The 15633-nt window shown below is 36.1% G+C and overlaps 1 protein-coding gene across 4 annotated transcripts in view; it reads left to right on the plus strand.

Annotated features, from left to right (window-relative positions):
- SERPINI1 (serpin family I member 1) overlaps window positions 1-15633 on the plus strand; it is an 88437-nt gene that overhangs the window by 12391 nt on the left and 60413 nt on the right. Inside the window, exon 1 of one of the 4 annotated variants that reach the window (XM_063722320.1) lies at window positions 4650-4686. The exons of the other annotated variants lie outside the window; for them this stretch is intronic. The gene's annotated coding sequence lies outside the window, so the exon portion shown is untranslated. Of the gene's footprint in view, window positions 1-4649; window positions 4687-15633 lie in introns of those variants that run through there. 4 annotated transcript variants of the gene reach the window in all.

Raw genomic sequence — 15633 nt, forward strand, 5'->3', positions numbered from 1 at the left:
AAATTAGTGAAGAGAAACTAAGACCTACCCACACTTTGTCAAAGTTTTTTTTGTTGTTTTGTTGTTTTTTTTTTTAATTTCAAAATGAAGGCAAGAAAAAAGCCTAAGCAACTTCAAGCAGATAAAAATAAAGGAGGCGGAAATATCAGCTTATCTTAAAACTTCTTTTTATCTTATTTTTCATTCATAGAAAATATAATACTTAGGAACAAAAACGTGATCAAAACAAAAAGAAAAAACTAGAACTTTAAAATAGAATGACAAATACTAAACAAATATATTGCAGTTATCAACAGCTTTAGTCCATTAATGAAACACAAAATCCGTCATACTGGATAGAAAAAAAAAAAGTCAAACTATTTAATATTTAAAAGAAAGTTAAGCAAAAGAATGCTAGTTTAAAGTGAAAGGATGATGAAGCAATAATAGACAAAAATAAGTTTTAAAATGTAAGGCAGCTATATTTGTATAAGACAAGACAGAATTCGAGGCAAAAACCTTTAAGGTCAAGGAAGGTAATTTATATTGATAAAGGTGTAATGCATAGTGAAGACTGAATAGCCATGAGCCTATTTGTGTCGGTCACATAGAACTAACGTAGCTAAGCCAGTCTGAAAAAGAACTGTAAACATGGCCTTTGGTGCCAGATCTTGATTCAGGAGGGAAAAAGTAAATAGTCATGCAACATTAAGAATAAGGAAGGGCTAAAAATGGACTTTGGAAGAAATGAAGATGACAATGTCTCAGAGGTAGTAGCATTGATGATGCAGATTTGAGGGAATTTGAGTACAAAATCAACTAGTTTTGTCCCTGAATTAGCTCAGTGATTACAAAATAGGTCAGCAGTCAGCCCACAGGTAAGAGAGCGTGTGTTAGAGAGTGTGTGTGTGTGTGTGTGTGTGTGTGTGTGTGTTAACTGTATCTAAATACCAGTTCTCCACAATGACTACCATGCCCTGTTGTCTTACACTGAGCTCTTTTTGGTCATTTTCCCAGCCTCCCTGGCCTCTGTAGGCATTTGGATTTGTTACCACTAGTTTGGGATACGGGAGAAACTGATAAAGAGGAGTAAGTAAGTTTTGAGTCGAGCAGCAAGAAAAGAAAGAATAATTGTAGTAATTCAAAATGTAACCATTGTAAATGAGCTGAAAACGTAAAGCATTTAAATCTTTACAAGGATCGTATTTATGTACATTCAGTTTGCTTCATGTTATTAAAAATTACTCACTGAGATATTGATATATCACGATTTTGAAGTTATCCCCTTGCTTTTATGATTAAGGAAGTCAACTTTCATTAAAATACTGAATCTCATTTCCTCTCTTCTGTGTCTTAAATTTTTGTTTGTGTTTTTTTGCTCTAGTTTACTCTCATGCAATGTTCCTTTTATGTCTTACCTTACCCTAATGGGAACATTTTATTTTTTGGTTTGACTCCTTCTCGACATCCACAAAACATATGAAGACATCTATGCTTTTTACTGTCATAAAAACATAATGTTCAGCTAGCTGCCTGGCATGAATAATCCATCGCTGAGGACCATTAACCATACATGACAAGCTACAGTACAGTAGTTGCTATCTTTATACAAGACAATCGTGACTATAAGGCTGATGACTTAAAACTATAAACCCAGTCTCACTTTAAATCTAATAGTGCACCAACTGATTTTTTTATTATTATTATTATTATACTTTAAGTTTTAGGGTACATGTGCACTATGTGCAGGTTAGTTACATATGTACACATGTGCCATGCTGGTGTGCTGCACCCATTAACTGGTCATTTAGCATTAGGTATATCTCCTAATGTTACCCTCCCCCCTCCCCCCACCCCACAACTGTCCCCAGAGTGTGATGTTCCCCTTCCTGTGTCCGTGTGTTCTCATTGTTCAATTCCCATCTATGAGTGAGAACATGCAGTGTTTGGTTTTTTGTCCTTGCGATAGTTTACTGAGAATGATGATTTCCAGCTTCATCCATGTCCCTACAAAGGACATGAACTCATCATTTTTTATGGCTGCATAGTATTCCATGGTGTATATGTGCCACATTTTCTTAATCCAGTCTATCATTGTTGGACATTTGGGACCAACTGATATTTTAAGTAGTGTTTTATTTTCTGCTTTTTAGAATGACTTATAAATGAGAAACTTTAACAGGAATATCTCATTTATTAAAAGGATCCAGAATTTCCACTGTAACACACCTTAGAATACAGGAAATAAGCTTACAAACCCAGCCAAATTCCTTGCTGTGAAATTCATCTTATTTATCCATTAGCCTTTATGCAGAACCTGTTTACTGTTAATAAACTGTTTAATTTACTATTGAATGCTATTTATATGTTTAGACAAATTAACAATGACTCAATATAAACAAAAGATGAGAGGGGAAAAAAGCTAAGTAACTAAGAAAGCATAGCTGCCTGAAGGGTTCATGTCTTGACCTCAGAGAAGTGCAGAGACATAAGCTGTGGGGCAGTATGTGGTGCTCAGTAGATACTGGCTGGGTGAATGAAGGACAGAGCCAGAAAGTTTTAAAAAATGACCTTCAGGCATAAGAAAGAGGATTAATTGTTACATTTCCACTTTTCTGGAAAAACTAAGTGAATTATACATTTTCTTAAAGTTTCATGCAAATGGCTAAAATAAAAATAAATTTTGGTGCTTAAAAAGTAAATTCACAGCTATTGGTAAAACACCCAGCCAGGATGACTTATTTTCAGAGAAATTAAAGAAACCAAAGCTTTGCTTTTTTTCTTGATATCACTACATGTATATGTTACCCAAATATCTAAAATGACAGCATTGAAATGTCTGTTTCAGAAATGTGCATATGAAATGATTAATTACACATTATGTAACATATCTTCTTTCCAGGTTGAATTTAGCAAGCTCTATGAGAAATATTTTTTCAGCCATGCAATGTAGCATGGGAAAGTAAGAACAAAATGACTGCACATAGAAATTAATGAAATAGAAAAGGCAACATGGAGCAATGGGTTTGCCATCACGTGTTCGTGATACTTATTTGTGTATCATGTGAAGGCTATTATTAGTATGTGAAGAGAAAGTGAAAGGTTTACAGGAGGCAGTGAGTGTTGTCTAGAAGGAAATCCAGAACTGCTTCACTGTTTCTGAGACTGAACTTTTTACTGTGACCTAAGCACTAATATCTTTACATCCATACATTATCACCCTTAATTTTTATGACAATCCTATGAGACAAGTACTATCATAATTCTCATTTCATAGATGAGGAAAGTGAGGCATAGAAAATTATATAGGTTATTTCAGGTATCACCACACAGTACCTAGTTTGCATTTGTTTTCAGCCAAAACATAGTTCTGCAATATAATTATGATCTCAGAAGTAACCAGAATACTTTGTGTATTTCTTTGGAATTGTCCATATTTACTTCACAGTATTTGTATATTGTACCTTGCATTCTGCAACTATGAATTCTCTTGCATTCTTAAAAAATTAGACAGCTGCCATTACATATCTAAACCCTATAAAAATAATAAAATCAATATATAAAAACTCTAACTTCAGACAAAAACTAGAGAATGTTTCATAATATTAAAAAAAGAACAGAAAATCCACGGCAAGCTTACTTTAAATTAGGCATTTCAAACTGGCAGCTTGACAGATGGAAATCTTTCTGTCTCACCTCCTGCCAGCTAAATTATGTTTTGCAGAGTTTATTACATTAGGAAAAAAAAGATCTTCTTTGGGTAAGGAATAGCCTCTTCAGTTACCGCAGACTCCACTATTCTCCATTATACTGGACCAATTCACACATTTATATTATCTGCTAAGAAACTGCAGACTTCTGAGTTTGTCAGAACTTTCAATCATGAGCCTCTTGGTAAATTTAAAATATGCTATTGAATTATTAACATAGTTTTTGGAATATGTCTACTTGATAAAATGAGGTAGACCTGTAATTACACAAAGTAAGTCAAACTGTATCAGAATAGTTTTTCAAAGCTTAGTTTCTACAAGCAAAGATTAAATTATTAAGCAGTCAACCATATCTGTTAACTTCCTTTAAATGTTTTCTCCACATGGAAAGGAATAGGAAATAAGAGATTTTTCTTAAGCCAGATGAAAAATTTGAGATGTGTTAAATTGCAAGATGTGTTAAATTACTCTGCTAAATATATAGATTTATCAGAGAATAGTGTTGAGGTTATCGACACAACATGGTGATGGGTTGTCAATGGCATTTTCAGGCTGTCAACTGTCAGGATGAAACTAATTGGTACATCATATACAGCATTATCATGTATGATTTGTTCTAATATCTTTTCCAGTATGATATCTAGTATCTTTTCCATGTACAATAATAAAGCCTCCAATATTAGTGATTCTCCTTCATGTATGAAGTGACATTTTAAAACTGTATACTGTCCCACAATATAAATGGATTTTGTTTCAAATTGTGTTATATGAAGTTGAACTTTGTGAAACTGCCGATATTTGACTATTTTTGACTTACCAAAAAAAGGTAATTTATATGGTTCAACCTAATACAATAGTTATGCCAAATCGGGAAAACGTTTTTCAACAGAAACTGAAATACAGGTTTGTTTTGAGATTAGTAATAAACATGCCTTGTGTCTCTGCTTTCTGCCAGACCCTGAGCTCTCAAGGAAGATCATTTTCTCTCTTCATCCTCGTAAGTCTTGCATGTGTTTGGATTTCCCAGAGCTTGGCCATAGGGTGCCTCTTCTCCACACTCCCCAAAAACTCTAATCCAAATGTGCTCATAACTCCTAAATGTATCTCTAACCCAGACCTACACTCTGAACTCTGACCTTATTTATCTAACTACTTTCTTAACTCTCCAAGTGGATGTCTCATGGGCACCTCAGTTTTACCTATCCAAAGCAAAATTCATGATCGGCTATCTCACCCCTCTCTGCTTTTGTTCCAGCCTTCTCCATCTTAATGAAGGACAGCTCCACCTTCCCAGCTGGCTGAGTTTAAACCTGGGAGTAATCCTGACTCACCCTTCCTTACTGTTACCTCTGTCTTGTCCAATTTATTTTTTAAATAAGTCTATCCATAATCTAACTACCCCTTTTCTATCTTCATTGCAACCCCCATAGTCAACTATCTTCTCTCACTTGGACTGTTACAATAACCACCCAATTTCTCCTTGAGCTTCTGCTTTAGACTCCCCATACTCTCCTGTATAACTTTATAAATTATACTGTGTTTAGGAGAAAATGCAACATCCTTGCTGCTTACAAGGGCCTAGATAACCTAGCCCCTACCTCATAAGCCAGCCTCTTCTTTCCCTTTGTTCATTGTATTATTTCAGTTCTTTAATCACAGAGCTCTTTTCTGCCATCAGGCCTTCATATTATTCCCTCTGTCTGGAATACTGCTTCCCTCCTTAACTCTTATTTATCCTCAACTCTCAACTTAAAGAACACTTGCTTAGAGAGGCCTTCCCTGATTCTCTCCTTAATCTAAAATAGGTCCCCGTTATTCTTTTATATGACACACTATTACTTTTTCTTCATTGCACTTAACACAGTTTTCAACTAGGTACTTTAATGCATGTGTGTTTGTTTAATGTAAGCTCTGTGAAGGTAGAGCCCTTGTCTGCTGCTTTCACCTCCATATCCAGGGCCCAGTACACAGTGGATGCTATCTCCTTGAAATGAAAAGTATAGTCTATATTGGATGTCGATGCTTGAGGAAAGCCAGATGTTCAGAGGAGGATGTGAGGGGCTTTTGGAAATGTGGTATGGTTTTAAATCCCATCTTTGTTTTGGGTGACTTTTCTGAGCCCCTAGATTGTAAGCTTTCTCAAAGCAGTTATTTTGTCTATTTTGTGTAGAGGGCACTGCTCTATTCCCAGTGCCCAGAAAAGTGCTTGATAATTAGGGATGTTCAATAAATATTTGTTGAGTAAATGAACTGTTTCCTCTTTCACAAAGTTCCTTTCTCATGAAACTATGAGGATGGTAAATAAAGAAAATATAGGAAGCATCTAATATATAGCAGGTACTCAATAATGCCAGGAACCCTAGTGGGTTTTTCAAAACATAATTCCCACATTTTTTACAAGAGTGATTCTCAGAGGCCTTGGGACCCTATGAAGATTGGGGGTGGGGAGCAGTGAGGTGGGTATCTTAAACTTACCCCTGTGGCCTTTTTCAAACTACCTAAACTTATACTTCATGTCCAGTGCCTACTACAGACTGGCTATTTTTGATGAAGAATATATCATATTCCTCAGGTGTGCTAAGGCAAAGATGAAGAAAAATATGTCTAAATCTTGCCTAGAACCAATGTCACAAGAATAATAGCTAATAAAGGAGAACTGTATATCAGAAGACTATCAGTGTTGTTGGGCTAAAGTATGTATATTAAAACAGGAACTGTGAAATAATTATATAACGATGCTACTGTCTCTCTTCTTGTAAGAAATATCAGAATGTGTGCTTGATAGAGTGTCTCTCTGGGTATATTACCTTGGATTCAATTTTAAAGGCATTGGCTAGCCCTTAATGTTTTTTAAAAGGGGGAGAGGAATAGATTTTCTTATTCTCCAAAATCATGTATTAATCTTACTTCGAGCTTCTTTTTCAAGGGAAATATTTATACCCCCAGTGACTGGTTGGAAGAGATGCAGTTATGCCACATTTACCTTTGTTTTATCCAGTTTAAGAATTTGTGAGCTCTGTATTCATTTTTATACTGGTTAATTAGGCATGAAATCCAGGAGGGATAAAGGAATGAAGGTTAGAATCACCACAGGCTGTCACAAATCCCAGAAGTAGAGGAAGTGAAAATTCACCAACCAATTGAACCACACATTACATACAGCCAGACCCTGGGCTACAGAGATGCATCTTCAGCAACTGGAATAGATGAAAGTGTCCCTTAAAGCCCTCTGTTGATCTATAATTGTAAAATGTTTACAAGCATTTCGATTGTGTATACAACAAAATAAGCAAATTTAAATGCCCTACCTCTGTGGCACATACATTTTCATAAGTTACAGATTTTATTATCTGTGCTTGCTTTAGTATATGTACACTGTTCAAATTTGAATATTCTAAATGTCAACAAAGAATAACATTAATGTTTATGACTTGGCCATAAGGAAATCCACAGTGCAAAATCTGAATTTTCACATCCTTGGAACGTACTGGAAGTGTCACTAATCAGATAAATCCATTAGAAGAAAAACTTCTGGTAGAGGTATAATCCAGAAGGGAAGTTGATTGAATACAACTGCATTATTTGCTTATAGCAGAACTGCCACACTATAGGATTTCCAGATTCATCCAGGTAAATCCTTTCATTTTCTTCCACTTCAGGAGTTCTCAATCTTTGCTGGTCTGCATGTCCACCATGGAGTTCAGGGTCAAGCTATTTTTGTCCATGTCCTACCCAACCCTGAGTAGGTGCTTGCTTCTTGGATCCCTGCTAGCACTGTTTCATTCCCTATTAACTGACCACCTAGTTGGCCTCCTCTTGCTTCTTTCTTTCTTTCCTGCTGTTCACAAATATCTTTGATAGCTCCTTCCTGCAACCTCAGGCAGCTCAATGAGCTGTTCTGCTGTCTGATCAAAACATTCATTCAACAAATCCCATTCCTTCTTGACTTTTATTCCAGTCTTTCAACAACCCTACCAGGTTACTGGGTCATAGCTCTCATTGTAAGCATTAAGATATAACTCCACAACTACATTTTTTTAAGTTTAGCTGTATGGAAAGAATCATGCATATTAATCCATGACCTATTTCAGGACGGTAGTTTGGAAGCACTTCCTAATTAAGAAACTCTGAAAGAAAGCACATGACATTATCATGATCACTCCAAATGGACCTCCTTTTAAAGTCATTTCAGATTTCACCAGCAGTACACATTCACTCCTGATTTGGAGTAGGCAAGTGACCAAGGATGCTGGTAGATTCAATATTTTAAAATGAACTTACTGGTAAAAATAAGTTCTTGTTTCAAGGAAATAGATGATGGTCTTATAGTACTTCAAAAGGGCCCATTATGATAGAGCTAAACTTTGTAAAAAGATTTGTTATTTTAGGTTAAGCAATTCAGAGAGAGGAAACCATAAGAAGGCTGTGGTTGGTACTGGAACCTTGTAAAATGAAGATCAAAATCACTGACTGTTCATACTTGAAATTACAATAAATGTAAAATGTGACCTTGGTATTATGGCATAGTCTTTTAAAAATGTCTTTGTTTTCATTTGTTTTTCACTTTCTTCTGTAATCTCCCAGATTCTAGTACTACTGAAATAGTTTAGCTTTGTAAACCTAAAGCCTATATTATTAGCTATTAAAAGAAGTAGGTGTTGATTTTTTTTATTTTTTATTTTTTGGCTGGGGTCTGTCCCACAGACCCCAGCTGCATGATGGATGAATAACGTACTCAGACACTGATATTCAGTGAAAGAGTGGGCTAGGGGACCAGGCCGCTGACTGAAAGAGATGTAGCAGCCATGACCCTGACTAGCTGGCTCCTCTGACATTTATTCAGCACACATTAAATGACAAAGGGTTTGAATCAGCACCACTAGAGGCTAATTAACCTGGTCACCCTCCCTGCCCCCTGCCCCCTGCCCCTAGCCCCAGAGAGCCATCCTGCCCATGAATGATCAAAGGTTAGTTTTAGGACCACATGAGTAAACAAGTTGTTTAGATAAGCTCCTCTACATTCCTAGGTATCCACGCCCTGTGCTTTTAAGATAATTCAGCTTCTTTCAGCCAAACACTTTACTGAAGCTATGTAAACCCCCAGGCCTTCCAAGAAGGTTTGTGTTTATTTCCCATAATTTTACAATTTCTCCCACCATCCTGACCCAACCCCCACATTTTTTGAGACAATGTCTCACTCTGGTTGCCCAGGCTAGAGTACAGTGGTGTGATCTCAGCTCACTGAAGCCTTGACCTCCCAGGCTCAGGTCATCCTCCCACATCAGCCTCCCAAGTAGCTGGGACTACAGGCATGCATCACCACACTAGTCTTTGTTTTTGTTTTTTAGTAGAGATAGAGTTTCACCATGTTACTCAGGCTGGCCTTGAATTCCACTACTCAAGTGATCCACAGGCCTCAGCCTCCCAAAGTGCTGGAATTACAGGCATAAGCTGCCACGCCTAGCCCTAAAATTGCTTTTGTAATTAAACTTCCAAATAAACATGTCTAGCCATTAGTCAAAAGATAAGTCATCTTTATTTTTTTTTGAAAAATATATATGAGCATATGCCCCTTGTAATGACTATGGCAGTCATGCCATAAAAGCAATTTCTAGTCCACCACTGCAGTTATTTAGATTAGCTATTTGATTTCCATTAATCCAAAGAAGACCAGAACATCTAAGTATCTACAATATGCAACCAACTTTCTGCTTCAGACTTTATAAATAATGTATTCTGCGTCTCAGCTGACTCTTCGTTATGTCACAAGTCTAAGCCACCATGTAAAAAATAGGCTTAGTGACTCTATGTAAATGAGGTTTTCTGCCTGTAGGGAATCAGTTCTGTGAAATCCAGTGAGTATTAAAACAGCTACAAAGGATTTATTAAAGAGAGAAAAGTGCATCTATTACTGATTAGGATATTTTTAGAGAAAGGCACATTGAACAGCAACCTTTAAATAATCAAGTTAGTTAATCACAGTATCAAATGACTTTAGTGCTGGAAGGAATCTGAAAGATCAAAGACCAACCCTCCTGTTTTACTGATGAAGGCTAGAGCTTTTTCTAAGACCAGCTTTTGAAAGGACCTCACACTAAACTGCAAGGTCACTGAAGGCAGTGTATAATGGTTACTTATATCCATGGTGTTTGTGCAGTGCTTGGGATCTATTAAACATTGAAAATATGAATTTGCATGATGAATTAATAAATGATTTTATAAACAAAACTCAGGAATTAATATGATCTTGGTGTTACGTAGGAATTTCTGTTATACAAATCATAATGAGCGTTAATGTTACCTGTTTTCAAAAAGTACTCTCGTTTTTAAAGGAGCCTTAATTAGTGAGATCTCTCTCTCTCTCTCTCTCTCTCACACACACACACACACACACACAAAATACATTACACTATTAGATATAGTCATTGAACTTGTAATCATACTCCTTGTTGGCCTCGAATATTCAAATGAACCAGTGATAGAAATGTTCCTAACTGTGGCTGGGTGTGGTGGCTCATGCCTATAATCCTAGCACTTCAGGAGGTTGAGGCAGGCAGATCACTTGAGTTCAGGGGTTTGAGACCAGCCTGACTAACATGGCAAAATCCCATCTCTAATAAAAATATGAAAATTAGCTGAGCTTGGTGGCCTGCGCCTGTAATCCCAGCTACTCAGGAGGCTGAGGCAGAGAAATCACTTGAACCCAGGAGGCAGAGATTGCAGTGAGCCGAGATCACACCACTACACTCCAGCTGGGGCAACAAAGTGAGACTCCATCTCAAAAAAATAAAGAAAAATATAAATGTTCCTAAATGTTCTTCTTGACAATTGTCAGAAAACCAAATCTCCAGCCAGAGTATAAATGTCAGGGGTATTCAGCATTCTGATTTATGTAACACAAATCCCTATGCAACAGACAGGAAGTAATATTAATTCCTTTGCACAGATTCATATTTTGAATGTCTCTGTATCTTTATAAGTCTTTTGTCTTCATTCTGGACCTGCAGGTGTGTGGATCCGGTGCCCTGTGTCCCCTGATACCCCACACATTTTTTTCTTGTCTAAGCTTACATTTTAATCAAGTTACATTTTTAAACAGGCATTTCTTTGGATGGACTAATTTTTAACAAGACATTGATCTATGTGAGTTGGACCATCTAAAAAGTCCATAGCAAATCTGGGACAATTTGAAAAATAACTAATGACAGCAATGTATTATAGCCTGTAGAATAAAATAAATACCTATGAGTCTCTACTGACACAAAAATAATTTCGATACATAAGTAAATGGGAGCAAAGGGACAGCTATTTCTTACAGTAGAATTCCAATTGAATGTAGAAAGAATGATGGAAGTAGAAAAATCACAGTGTGTCAAATACAGCATTAATCATTGTTGCAGATAATCATTAGCAGATTAAAATTAGTGTTCAAAGATATGATGAGTAACAGGATATTTGTATAACCTTAAAGTATTCAACCACATGACACTTTTTCACAGATTGGAGGAGACTAAGGACATGTGGCAACTCAATGCAATATGGGATCCTAGATAAAATCCAGGGTCAGAAAAAGATCATTATTGAAAAAATTTAAACAAGGTCTATAGATTACTCAATAACATTGTATCAGTGTTAATTTCCTGGTTTTGATGATTATGCATTAGCTATAAGTGAGATACTAACATTTGGAGAAACTGAATGAAGGATATATGGGAACTCTACTTTTTTTCAACTTCTTTGTAATTCTAAAATTATTTCAAAATTAAAATTTAAAATGTTTTAAAAATAAATACAAAGGTTATAACACTCTCTTATATTTGAGTGGCTCTTTATAAAAGAAGCTTAAGAGATACAGATGTTTTTATGATCCACATTAGACACAGGAAATAGATTACAGTCGTTTCAGTGACTTGCCCAAGGCCACCCATTATAGAGCCAGGTGTTCTGTTAGATTCCATTTTCCTCTCTACAGAAACTGCTGGGCTGTACTATTTCATTCTCATAACTACTTTACAAAGACAGAGAAGGCATATTGTTCCCATTTTATAGACTTTGAATTCCAGAGATTTCTCAAAGACCTAAAAATAGAACTATCATTTTACCCAAAATCTGACTACAGATTTTTTTTACCACCCAAAGGAAAATAAATCATTTTATCAAAAAGACACCTGTACTCATATGTTTATCATAGCACTATTCATAATAGCAAAGTCATGGAATGAACCTAAGTGTCCATCAACATTGGATAAAGAAATGTTGGTATATATATATGTATATATAAGGAAAATGTGGTATATATATACGTATGTATATATATATACACGTATGTATACGTATATACACATATATACGTATATATGTATATATATACGTATATATGTGTATATACGTATACATACTTGTGTATATATATATATATATGCCATGTGATACTATGCAGCCATAAAAAAATGAAATCGTATACTTTGCAGCAACATGGATGGAGCCAGAGGCCTAATATTATCCTAATTAAAATAACTCAAAAAATCAGATACCAAATATTCTCACTTATAAATCGGAGCTAAACACTGGGTGCACATGGACATAAAGATGGAAATAATAGACACTGGGACTCCAAAACTGGGGAAGGTGAAAGGGGGTGAGTGTTGAAAAGCTACCTGTTGGATACAATGTTCACTATTTGGGTGATATTTTCACCAGAAGCCAAAAACTCAGCATCATACAATATATCGATGTAACCTCCACATGTACTCCCTGAAACTAAATAAAAATAAATGAAGTAATGAATGAGACTGAGTTCCAGCTAAAGTAAAAAAATGCCATAAATAACACAGATTAGTGAGTAGATAGAAGTTAAGTCCAAGTTTTCTCACTCTTAATCCAGTTTTGTTTTTATTCATATTCCGACAGGTATTTCTGTAGAATTCCAAGAGACAGACATTTCTGCAGTCAAGACACTGCACTGAGCACTATATATATACATATATATGTGTATATATATATGTATATATGTGTGTGTATATATATATACATATATATATATGCCACGTGTCCTTAGTCTTCTCCAATCAGTGAAAAAGTGTCATGTGGTTGGATACTTTAAGGTTATACAAATATCCTGTTTCTCATCATACTTTTGAGCACATATGTGTATATATATGAAAATGGATATGACTTGTTGGGGATCATCTTCAATGAGATGAGCTCTGAAAGAGGATTAGAAGTTGGCCAGGTGAAAGGAATTAGGAATATCATTCTAAGTAGGAATGGTGCTTAAAATTCTGCTTCTGGCAAGCTTAAATTAGTTATGATGTCTCATCAATTCCTCTGAGTTATCAACTAGATGTTACCATAGTTGCAATGGTTCTGGTAAAAGAAGTGCCTGCTGCCAGCTGGAAAACTAATTTCAAATATATATATATATATATATATATATATATATATATATATTCCTGACTGGCTTGGGAACTGTGAGATCACATGCTGTTCTGGCACCAGGGTAGCAGCATAAGGCATCTGATCAGAGAATGCATATAACCTCCAATCCTCTGATACTATGTATCTGGGTTGAACATGCTGCCTCAGCTTTAATTGGTGAGCTGGTGACAAGAATTTCCTCAATTCTGGAAGCCTGGCTCCAAATTGTGGGTGGGGGGGGGGGGGGTGTGTATGTGTCTTAACTGTGTTACAACACTTAACCTGTTTAAACACTATAGGTTGTTTAAGTGGAACATCTCTCTGGATTTATCTAATCTGGCCAAAGATTACACAATTCAGATTATCTGAATTTGTCCTTTCCTTCATTGATTTCAAACGTGTTCAGATTAGCCTACAAAGAGGAAAAGTTCAACAAGGGAGATGTAAGGCATTAACATTTAAGATCAATTCATCACCGCAGTTCTGAAAGTAACAGTGTAAAGGCAAGTTCAGGCAGAGTAAAACCAAATGATTATTTTCTGCAGGGCGGGTAGTTTTGGATCTTGAGCTTGTGCCATTGTTTTGGTGACATGCGGAATTTATGCATCTGTATTTGAACAAGATTTAACACTAGTACAACAGCTGTTCCTTAGAACAAATGAACTGTTTGCTTATATAAGAACCTTTAACCTAACTTAGAGAGGGAGAAAACAGTGCCTCATATGGTTTACTCACGTGTGATCTTTTGCCCAAGCCTGCCTTCAGACTTACGAACAATAGACTTAATACATTTGGGATTGCAGGTGTTTCATAAGTGTATCCACTGAAAGACTAGCCACTGGGTTGCAACAGCTTTGAGGCTTGAAGAGCCCAAATAAAAAGATGAAAAGTTTGGTGATAGAAATTTTAGTTTGTTAAACTATTCATTGTCCCCAGGTTAAAAACTTTGTGGGCCTCTATTTAATGGCTGATGCCTTTGCCCAGATTCTCTGTTAATAAAACTAAATTCCCAATTGTAACAATTTCTAATTGTATCATCAAATGTAGTAGCATAAAAACTTTAAGCCATGTTTGCCTTAAAGATTTGATTGATATGGTGGGGTGGAGGACTAGTGAGTAATACCTTTATTATCTGACTTGTGTAGGCTCATTCTACCTTAACCCTCTAACCATTATATAGTCTACTGATGTCCTAATTCCATAGGACATTAGAGTAATTTCTGTTGCATAAATGATAGCTTTCATTGCTTATAAAATGTGCTTCAACACACTCAATAATGTCTTCTTCAAACTTATATTGCATTGATTACATCTGGCAGCCCCATATGGTAAAACGTAGTTATGACCCTTCTAATTAAATTATAGTTAGAAACTCACTTCTGGGGTGCAGCTCAGCAATCTACCAAATTTCTCAGTGACATTCAGAACATGAAAAAACTTGGGGAGAATAAATTTGCAATACAAATGGGAACAGAGGAGAAGGTTTTCAATCTCTATTTTTCAAAATTCATTACTTGTACAATTTATTTTCCAAACTAATTCTAAGCAAAGATGAGTAATACTACCTTGGCAGGAGTCTGTGCTTAAGATATTTCCATATGTTTAAGCAGAAATACCTAGTATGGTACTTTCCCTATAAGTAGAATGCCATGAAAAATGTTCTTAAGACAGGTTCTCCAGCACCTCCTTCCACCCTTGGTCTCGATGAAGGACCCCATGTCCTACTTCACAGAGAAAAGGGAAACCTTCAGAAAACTTCCACACTCAATACCACGTGTTTCCACCCAAAAGCATCTGTACCCATGTACTTTACCTTTTCTCCTGTTTCTATAGATACGTTGTCGGTGCTTCTCTATAAGGTCAATGCCTCTACTTGTGTTCTAGACTTCATTCCCTCTCCTCTCCTCATGATACCACTCCTGCAGTGCCCTTCTCCTCCAAATAATCAACTTCCCCCTCCCCTAGATCATTACCCCTAGGAAACGTGCTGTTTTTTCTCCTGTCTTAAACAAACTAGAAAATGAAGAAAACTCTTTCTTGACTACTCTCTTGTCCACCCAGCTACTGTTCTTCAAGAGTTTTCTTTGCTCAGTTTCTAAATTTTTGTTTCCCATTCTTCCTTAACTCAGTCTAATGAGGCTTTCAGTTTCACTCTCCACCTCAGCCTCCCCATTCCACCTGTATTGGCTTCTTGCTGATCTCTGGATTAACCAGACTCATTCCTCAGCATTTGTACTTGCTAATCCCTGGCCTCTGACCCTAGATATCCAGAGTTTAGCTTCTTCACCTTCCTCCTTGAAACCTTTGTTCAAAAATCACCTATTCAGTGAAGCTTCCTAATCTTTTTGTTTAAAATTGCAATACTCCCTCTCACCTCTTTACTTTTTCTTATCCCCTTTCGCTGAGGTTTTTTTTTTCCCAGGATATTTATCACATTCTAATATTCTACATGACTTATTTTCTAAATAAAATTCCTTACAGAGGTTTTTGAAGACTTGAATGTTTAACAGGCAAAATAGATAGAAGC

The sequence above is a fragment of the Pongo abelii genome, chromosome 2, assembly GCF_028885655.2.
Source record: "Pongo abelii isolate AG06213 chromosome 2, NHGRI_mPonAbe1-v2.0_pri, whole genome shotgun sequence".
Lineage (NCBI taxonomy): Eukaryota > Metazoa > Chordata > Mammalia > Primates > Hominidae > Pongo > Pongo abelii.